Below are 8335 nucleotides of genomic sequence, written 5' to 3'. Positions count from 1 at the left end.
CTTTGGCGCGTATGTAGGGAGAAGCTGCAAGGGCCACTGCGGTTCCACAAGCACTTCTGTGTGTGCTGCTGTGGGCTGACTCAGGAGCAGGGGTAGCCTCCAGTGTAAAGAAATCACCTGTTTTTAAATCGAGATAAAATTCCCATTCCATACAATTCGCTCTTTTGAAGTGGACAGCTCAGTGGCATTTAGCACATTCACAGTGTTGTATAGCCTCACCTCTATCCAGGTATACAATATTTTCATCCCCCCAGACAAGATGTCATCCTCATTAAGCAGTTACCATGCAATTTCCCATCCACCAGGCCCTGCCAATCACTACTCTTTCATTCTCTATAGATTTACCTGTTCTGAACATTTCATATGAACGGAATCAAACAATATGTTGCATTTTCCATCTGGCGTCTTTCGTTTAGATCATGTTTTCAAAGTTCGTCCATATTGTAACATGTGTTGGTACTTTATTATTCTTTCTGGCTGAATAATATTCCATTGCATGGATAAACTACATTTTATTTATCAATTCATCAGTTACTGAACATTTAGACTGTTTTCAATTTTCAGCTATTATGAAAAATGTTGCTGTAAATATTTCTGTGCAAATCTTTGTGTCAGCATATATTTTTGTTTCTCTTGAGTAGCTATCTGAGAGTAGAATTGCTGGGTCCTATGGTAGCTCTATGTTTCACCTTTTGAAGAACTACCGGACTGTCTTCCAAAAAGGCTGCACCATTTTACATTCCCACCAGCAGTGTCTCAGGGTGCCAACACGTATTATTGTCCATCTTTTTGATTCCAGACATCCTAGTTGGTGTGAAGAGCTACCTCACTGTGGTTTTTTTTCAATATGATATTGCTTATATGTGGAATCCAAAAAATGGTACAATGAACTTATCTACAGGACAGAAACAAACTCACAGGTATAGAAAACAAACCTATGCTTACCAAAGGGGAAAGAGGGGGAGAGATAATTAGGAGATTGGGATTAACATATACATAGGGCCATATATAAAATAGATAGCTCGTAAAGACCTACTGTATAGCACAGGGAACTCTACTCAACATTCTGCAACAACCTATATGGGAAAGAATCTAAAAAAGAGTGGACACATGCATATGTATAACTGACTCACCCTGCCATACACCTGAAACTAACACAACATTGTAAATCTACTCCAATGCAAATTTTTAAAAAATAAAATATTTTTCTATTAGGATTCACTAAAATAGCTGACATCTTTTTTTTTTATTTTTTATTTTTTTGGGGGTACACCAGGTTCAATCATCTGTTTTTATACACATATCCCCGTATTCCCTCCCTTCCTTGACTCCCCCCCTCGAGTCCCCCCCACCCTCCCCGCCCCAGTCCTCTAAGGCATCTTCCATCTTCGAGTTGGACTCCCTTTGTTATACAACAACTTCCCGCTGACTATTTTACAGTTGGTAGTATATATATGTCTGTGCTACTCTCTCGCTTCGTCTCAGTTTCCCCTTCACCCCCCGCCCCCTCCCATACCTCGAGTTCTCCAGTCCATTCTCTGTATCTGCATCCTTGTTCTTGTCACTGAGTTCATCACTACCATTTTTAGATTCCGAATATGTGAGTTAGCATACAATATTTGTCTTTCTCTTTCTGACTTACTGCACTCTGTATGACAGATTGTAGTTCTATCCACCTCATTACATATAGCTCCATCTCATCCCTTTTTATAGCTGAGTAATAGTCCATTGTATATATATGCCACATCTTCTGTATCCATTCATTTGTTGATGGGCATTTTGGTTGCTTCCATGTCCTGGCTATTGTAAATAGTGCTGCAATAAACATTATGGTACAAGTTTCTTTTGGGATTATGGTTTTCTTTGGGTATATGCCCAGGAGTGGGATTACTGGATCATATGGTAGTTCTATTTGTAGTTTTTTAAGGAACCTCCAAATTGTTTTCCATAGTGGCTGTACCAACTTAGGGGGGAGCTATTTTCTGACAATTCCATTTTACTAGGTATAATCAGTCATTCATTCATTTCCCAATGGTTCCACACCCACCCTTGGGCAAAACGATGTCACATTAAACAGTAAAACCAAATTTTACCAGCTAATGACAGCCATCTTTTTAAGCAGGAACTCCATTCGTTTGCAAATATCACCCATATATTTTCTAGGACACACTGAGAGGTGTCTTCCAAAAGTCCAGGATCCCTGGAAATCACTTCTGGCCCCCACGGCTATTCCAGGTATAGAGCATAGAGGGAGCCTAAGTTTCTCCAGCATTGCTGCCCTTGTCTCTACCAAGCTGAGAATCCTTTTCCACAAATGGCTTTATCTCCCCTGAGCCAAAGTCTGAGGAGCCAAGACGCAGCAGCTGCCACTAAAAACGAGGTGACACAGGGGCCATCATCTTTGCCATTGCCGGTTTCCTTGCTCCTTCTGAGGCTGCAACTAAAGGCTGCTCTAAGACAAGATGACATGCTCTGCTGGTTTGGAGAGTCTCCTGGAGAGGCAGAGGGTGGCTGCAGCTCACCCTGGGGGTGTAGACGCTGGTGTCAGACATATTGGGGAACGTTCAACCTCATAAACACTTCTGGCGGCAGCCATCTTGGCTATTAGCGCCAACACCTGGCCTCACTCTGGTTTTAATTTGTATTTCCCTAAGATCAAATGATGTTGGGCATCTTTCATCTTTAATCTGTTCACATTTAATGTAATTCCTGATAACATAGGATTAGGTCTGCCATTCTCTTCTATATGTCTTATGTCATTTTTGTTCCCCTATTCTGCCACTATGCTCTCTTTTGTGTAAAATAGATCATTTCTAATGTACCATGTTAATCTGTTCTCATTTCTTTTACTAAATCTTTGAGTTATTTTCTGGTTCTGCTTATGAATATAATTCAAGTCTTCTGCCTTCCATCTGGAGCGTCTGCCTCCCCTGGCCCCACCACAGCCCCAAGTCATGGGAGGGAGTCACTGGGCTGAGGGCTACAACAAGGGCAGACAGTGTGGGGAGAAGGGAGAGGACTGGGTCCTGGCGGAAGGGGTTAGCCCAACGGAACTGGAGACAAGGAAGTGAAGGAAGAGAAACCTGGGTCCGCATGGGGAAGGACAGAGGGCCCTTCCTAGGAGTGGCAGGGGGCTGCCTGGAGGAGGCCCCCTTGGCCCAGCTCTCTTCTATGTGGCCTTAGGGACAGGCCCCGCCCCCTGCACCCCTGAGCTCCCTGCACAGCTCGGAACTACACCCCTGGAGCTCCAGGAGAGGGAGGATTTTTCCCAGAGCAGCCACGGATGCAGATGCAAGGCTGGGGGAGCTGCCCTGGGTGCTGTGCCTGACAAGGTTGAGGGCCTCCAAGGACAGGGTATGTGCTTGGCTCCGGGTCAAGGAGGCACAGTCCTGGGAACATCAAGTACAGCCGAGGGGGACAGGAGTTCCTTGTTTCAACCGCACGGGAGCTGCAGGACAAGGGCTGCAGCCCACAGCCTGGCAGGGGCACAGGGTCTGAAGCGCACGTGTGGGCAGTGGCTCAGCCCACTCAGCCCAAGGCCCTGCTGCGAGTCTGGGGCCTCCCCCAGGCCTCCCCCAGGGACCAGTCCCTCCCTGGGAAGGACCTCACAGGCCCTGGGATGAGGTGGTCAAAGGAGGTCAAATCCCCTCATTCAAGCTCAGCCACACAGGGGACCCCCCACCTTCTTGCACAGCCTCATCTTGCCCCCTCCCCACTTGTGCCGGACCCCCTCCAACTGCAAGACTGTGCCAGGCCACTTCTTGGCCCCTTCCTTGGCCTCTCCTGTGGAGTCTGACTCCTGGGACGGGTGGGGTGCAGGGGGGGGCCCGAGTCTTCCCTGTCTGGCGTGCACCCCACACCTGCACCACTGATCCGGCCCCCCTCTGGGTGCCCCACCTCACCCTGGGCCCCGCAGAGCCTGGGCACTGATCTCCGCATCTCGTGGCCTGTGGGCAGCTGCAGCACGAGACAGCAGGCCGGGGAGAGCACAGGGCCTCTCAAGGTCAGGATCGGGCGTCGTAGCCCACATCTGCAGGCCCCCAGCTGGCATCTGGCGCACTGTCCAGGGCAGGGGCTCAGGAAGGTGAGGTGAATGGCCTGTCTCGGTAATAAGAATTAGTGTCTCTTTTAGCTTTTGCTTCATAGTTAAGGTTACATGTGCATAATTTCATGCTTGGGGGTTTTCTTTAGGATCATGTTAGCCTTAGCCTTCTGCCGCTCTCTTCCTTCCAGTTTTCCATTTTCAGCAGGACCTGGCCACCCTCGCTTGTCCTCACACTTGTATGAAACAAGTTCGCACTGCCTGAGAGCCAGCCAGGCTGTGTGCACAGAGCACGATGCACAAGGAGATATCCAGCAGGGTCCTGAGGACACAAGGGGTGACATCCCAGGGGATGCCAAAGGGATACCCCAACACTTGCCCCGGAAGAGGCAGAGGGTGGGCAACAGGGCTGTGCCTGGGGGCAGGCAGGAGCGGAAGGCCAGAGGCCACCACCCCCTGGACATCACTAACAATGTGCCTTATCACCTTCAGCTGTGCATCCATGACTGTCACTGCTAGTCACATGCCTCCAGCCAGTCCTCTGGCTACGTTTCCAGGGCCTGGACAGTGTGGTGTGCCAGCCTGGCCTGGTATCCCCGTACCTCCACTGAGAACCTGGGGCACTTTGGAAAACACTCGGAACCCTCCTATGCCCAGTGTCCTCAACAGGAGCAGAGGGGTCATAACAGTGTCCACCTGACCCCAGGGCTCCTCTAAGGACTTGAGGAGCGAGTGCAGGCCCAGGGGCTTAGCGCAGTGCCTGGTGCGTAGTCAGTGCTCAGAGATGCAAGCTCTTGGGGGTTCGGCCGACTCTTCTCCCACACTCCAAATCTTTCAGCACCTTTGTAGTGGTGCGGGGCCATTAGTGCCAGCTTTCTGCTGTCCCTTGTTTCGCCAGGTGGGATCATGGCTCTCGGAATGCCTTGTGGGACTGGAGCAAGGCGCGGGAGTGCCATGGAAGGCGTTGCCAAGGCTAGGGAGCAGAAGCACAGCGTGGGGGGCATGCAGCGTGGGGATGACCCTGTGCAGGGACCAGGCGGGCACGTGCTAGGACACCTGGATCTGGCCTCAGGGAGAAGGCCAGGGCCCAGTCTTCATGAGCACAACGTGCCCTGGAACCAGGCCATGAGCCGCAAGGGTACTCACTGGTAATCTGGGCTGGCTGGCAGCCCCGGTGGAGAGAAATCTGCCTTAGCCATGCTCTGGCATAGGAAAGCAACCTGTTTAGGGGGCTGGTCTTCCTTCTTTGTGATGGGGACCATGGCTTGCAACAAGGTGCTGGGGACATGAAGAGCTAAGGCTTTCCACTATGAGATAGAGAGCCATGAGTTTGAGCCCAGGTGGGTAGCTGGGGAAGAAGCAGGGCAGCCTGAGGTGCTGACGGCCAAACTGCTCACAGGAAGGCCCTGCACCCGGCTCCAGGAGGAGGAGGTGGGGTCTGGAGCAGGATAGAGGCTCCAGACCCCAAAGGTCTGCACCGCAAAGAAGGGCTGCACCCCAAACGACAGGGGCTTCAAGTGGGGAAAACCTCAGAGGGCAGAGCTGACTCCTGGGCACGGGGCCAGCCTGGCTAGGCACGAATGCGGGGCGCACAGCTCTGGGGGCCCTCAGCAGACAGGGGATGTGGGTCCATCGCCCAGGCCTGGGGCAGTGGCTCGAGATCACCTGGTCTTTGAACCTTGCCCACTGGCCCTAGGTGAAGGAGCCCGGGGAGGGGGGGGTGTGCAGCGCAGGAAGAAGGGTGGTCCCACTGAACAGGCAAAGGGGAAAGAGAGCTGAGGGGGGACAAGTGCACATTCCTCTTTCCAAATCCTCTCCCTACTGGGAGAGGCTGGGAGGAAGCGGCCTCCTGGGGGATAGGGGTGGGGTCCTCTCTCTTCTGCGCCGGGTCCAGGAGGAGGACGGCTGATTCCCAGGGTCCCTCTTGGGTCAGCCTGCCTGGGCTCTGGCCTCCTCGGGACACCGCTGCTGTGGGAGGGGCGGGAAAGTGGAGGCCCCACGCTGCCTAGGAGGACTCAAACCCACCAGCCAACCAACACAGGCGCACACACCCTCTCACACACGTTCGATGACACACACCGCTCCGACAAGTACACTCTCAGTCACCTGCGTGCTCTCACACACACCCTTGCACACTCCCACTCACTCACATACACTCCCATCTGCTCAGGGACACTCTGAATGAGGGAGAGACGATGGACCAGCACCCTCCCATCCCCTCTCTTCTTGTCCTGCCCCCCAGGTGCTCAGGGGCTGGTGGAAAGAGGCCGGTTGCCACGGCAGAGCTGACACTCACGGGGCCCACCTGGGGCCTCTCCTCAATCCTGCAGTGCACTGTGATGGGACACATCCAAGTGTCCCCATAACAAGGGACCAAGCCCATTGGGCCGAGGAAGCTGCAGGCATGGCCCTTGGCACCTCCTTTCCAACACCCCCCTGCAGGGAGGGGCCCAACCCCTCCTCCCCGCCCCCGAAGAGTCTGAATCAGTTCAAAGGCACATGGAGGGCAGCCCCCAATTTAGGTGGGCTCGCCCATCTCCTGGAGTGAGAAGGCAGGACCAGGGAGGGTTGAGGAGGATGGTTCCTGGCTCCCCACCCCTGATAACAGCCCCTCCAAGAACCGCGCCTCCAGGCACGGCCCTCAGGGATGGGTCTCCCGGAGCAGCAGTGCCTTCCACCCTGGCCCATGCCCTCCTCAGCTAGCACCTAGGGCTCCGAGGGCTGCAGGGGTCCAGAGCCAGCCTCTGGGCAGGAAGGGGACATCCCCAGGCCCCGTCTACAGCCTCCCACACACAAGCCTCCCCTCCCGCCTCCTGCCTGCTCCCAGGACACGGGACTGGTGCAGGGGAGTGGGACTGGAAGGGGCTGCCCTGCCCCTCAGGGGGCCGCCCTGTGCGGGACTCAAGGTGGAGGACAGCTCTCCCTGCCCTTCCGCGCCCCCACCCGGGGCCTCAGGGCTTCGGAACTCCTGCTGGCCAGCCCTGCTTCCCTCTGCCCTCACACACCCCCAGGTCCCCAAATGTCCCTCAGTGCCTAGACCGGGGCTGGCCGCTGTTGGCCAGCAGGGGTGGACGGATCTCAGGCAGGTGGGCAAACACCCCCCCCCACCCTACCATCCTGCACCGCACTGCTGGAAGGGGCCTCTGACCTCACGCCCGGACCCTTCTGTGGCCGGCTGGTCCTTGGGATGGTGCACGTGAGCTCCCTGAACCGTCTGGGGGCCCCGAGCCCCACACAGCTGCCAGGGAGGCTGGGGCCACGGGTGCTGCCTGCTGTCCCTCCCCCGCCCACTCATTCCCGGGGGCTCCGCCGGGTTCCCTGGGACCCAACCAGCCAGGGCCCCGGCCCACAAGGCGCTGTCGCCCGGCGCCGTCCAGCCCAGGAGACCACACAGACCCTCTCGGACCCTGCCGGGACCGTACCCCAGCGCCCACTCGGAGTACCAGGCCACGGTTGCTCCCCCACCCCCGCCTCCACCCCCAGCAGCCCCGTCCCTCCCTTGCCCACAGCAGAGGCCAGACTCAGCTGAAACTTTCAGGGAAATTTACTGAAGAGAAACATAGACTGAAACCACTGAAGAGAGGGCATGACAACACAGAGAGAAACTTGTAACGGTCACTGGAGCCCACAGGTCCCGAGTCCCTCCTCCCGGGGTCCCCAACGAGGTGCTTCCGCTGCCCCCCCAACCCGGTGGCCCTCCCTCCCCTGACAATCTTCCTTCCTGAGGGCCCCGCGGGCGGCCTCTTGCCAGGACGATGGGCTCCGGCGATGCCCGCTCAGCCCCCACATGCCCGGGGCCTGGCCCTGCCCTGTGGCGGGCACTGGACAGTCACACAGCAGGGCACGCGCCACCCAGCCGAGGACGCCGCTGAGTCTCGAGGAACGACGGGCTGGGTGACTCAGCAGACCACAGGTGCTGGTCGAGGTCTTCCTTCCCGAGGTCCCATGCTGGGCGCCAGCCGTGGCCTCGTCCTTGCCGTCCTTCCCACGCGCTCCTGGGACTGGGCTCGGGTCTCTGCGCTGGGACCGGGGTGGGGGGGAACTGCTCGGAGAAGAACACACGCACATCTCCACAAGAACAAGCAGCGCTGGGCCTGCATCTACACCCAGAAAGCATACGTCGCGCTCGCGACACTGGCCCACAGTGAGCAGAGCTTTGGCTGGTGCTGAAGCCCAGGGCACGTGGCTGGGCGCAGGGCTGGCTGCCCGGGTAGGTGGGGACCCCCGGCCTGGGTCCACATGCACCTCAGGGCTCTGCAGGGGAACCATGGCTAGGTTGTGTGTGTTGGGGGG

This window comes from Hippopotamus amphibius, chromosome X (genome assembly GCF_030028045.1).
Source record: "Hippopotamus amphibius kiboko isolate mHipAmp2 chromosome X, mHipAmp2.hap2, whole genome shotgun sequence".
Taxonomy (NCBI): domain Eukaryota; kingdom Metazoa; phylum Chordata; class Mammalia; order Artiodactyla; family Hippopotamidae; genus Hippopotamus; species Hippopotamus amphibius.
This window is presented reverse-complemented; position numbering follows the sequence as displayed.